This window comes from Lasioglossum baleicum, unplaced genomic scaffold, assembly GCF_051020765.1.
Source record: "Lasioglossum baleicum unplaced genomic scaffold, iyLasBale1 scaffold2653, whole genome shotgun sequence".
NCBI classification, from domain to species: Eukaryota; Metazoa; Arthropoda; class Insecta; order Hymenoptera; family Halictidae; genus Lasioglossum; species Lasioglossum baleicum.
The window spans coordinates 10001-11732 of record NW_027471712.1 but is presented as its reverse complement, the minus strand read 5'-3'; positions in this window follow the sequence as shown (position 1 = coordinate 11732).

Sequence of the window (1732 nt, the reverse complement as noted above, 5' to 3'; positions counted from 1 at the left end):
AACGCTAGGAAAAAAGTTTACTCTTGGCGGTTGGACTTAGAAAAATTTCGCTTCGGTCGGAGTTGCTCGCAATGCGCCCGGAACATTATTCTGAGTTTATTCGATAAATATTCATCCTAAAGCTTTGATACTTGATATTTATTGTTAGAATGCGTTATTATACAATGATCTAATATTTATAATGGTCTGGGAACGCTAGGAAAAAAGTTTACTCTTGGCGGTTGGACTTAGAAAAATTTCGCTCGGTCGGAGTTGCTCGCAATGCGCCCGGAACATTATTCTGAGTTTATTCGATAAATATTCATCCTAAAGCTTTGATACTTGATATTTATTGTTAGAATGCGTTATTATACAATGATCTAATATTTATAATGGCCTGGGAACGCTAGGAAAAAAGTTTACTCTTGGCGGTTGGACTTAGAAAAATTTCGCTTCGGTCGGAGTTGCTCGCAATGCGCCCGGAACATTATTCTGAGTTTATTCGATAAATATTCATCCTAGAGCTTTGATACTTGATATTTATTGTTAGAATGCGTTATTATACAATGATCTAATATTTATAATGGTCTGGGAACGCTAGGAAAAAAGTTTACTCTTGGCGGTTGGACTTAGAAAAATTTCGCTTCGGTCGGAGTTGCTCGTAATGCGCCTGGAACATTATTCTGAGTTTATTCGATAAATATTCATCCTAGAGCTTTGATACTTGATATTTATTGTTAGAATGCGTTATTATACAATGATCTAATATTTATAATGGTCTGGGAACGCTAGGAAAAAAGTTTACTCTTGGCGGTTGGACTTAGAAAAATTTCACTTCGGTCGGAGTTGCACGCAATGCGCCCGGAACATTATTCTGAGTTTATTCGATAAATATTCATCCTAGAGCTTTGATACTTGATATTTATTGTTAGAATGCTTTATTATACAATGATCTAATATTTATAATGGTCTAGATACGATAGAAAGATAAGTTTACTCTTGGCGGTTGGACTTGAAAAATGTTCAAAGTACCGAGATAGTATATGAAAAGTTGAATATTTTGTGTTAAATATCCTGGAAATATAAATATTTATTGTGTTGTACAAAAAAATTTTTCATGCAAAAATTTTTCTAAGTCCCAACAGCCCCGCCGGACGGGCTGTTGCCGCGGCGGTTTGCACCCATAAGCGCGCGTGCTATTCACCGCGCGGCGCCGGCGTCCTTGCCGGCCGTTCGGTATCCTTAAGAGACTCGACGGTTCGGCGAGTCGGGCGGTTCAGCGCGCGCTTGGGGCTATTCTACGATCTCGGTCGAGAAGCAGTTCACGGCGCCTCGAGACTTCGGTCTCGACTGTTTCGTTCCGTACTTCGTTTAGAACTTTTCTCTACACAGCATTGCCACGGGTCGGTGTCTAAGACCGAATGGCCCTTATGTGGCGAGCCTCCCATCGAGGAGGTTGGTGACTTGTATGCACTGATGTGTATACTCGTACTAACTGAGCATCAACTCTTCTATCCGAGCTAAAAGTTTGAGATAGTTATGGAAAGATGTTTGAGAGAAACTAAAACTAGAAAGAAGTCAAACTTCTTGTTTGCAGAGAAACGAAAAGTAAATAAAATGAGGTTGGCTTTCGGAGGGGCATTGTTACACCCAGAGCCCAGCATGCGTCCTGTCCGCGCTTCCTCGGCACTTGTGTCGATTGTCCAGCGCCCGTGGTTACGTGCTACGTGGGATACTCGTGCTACCAGATGTT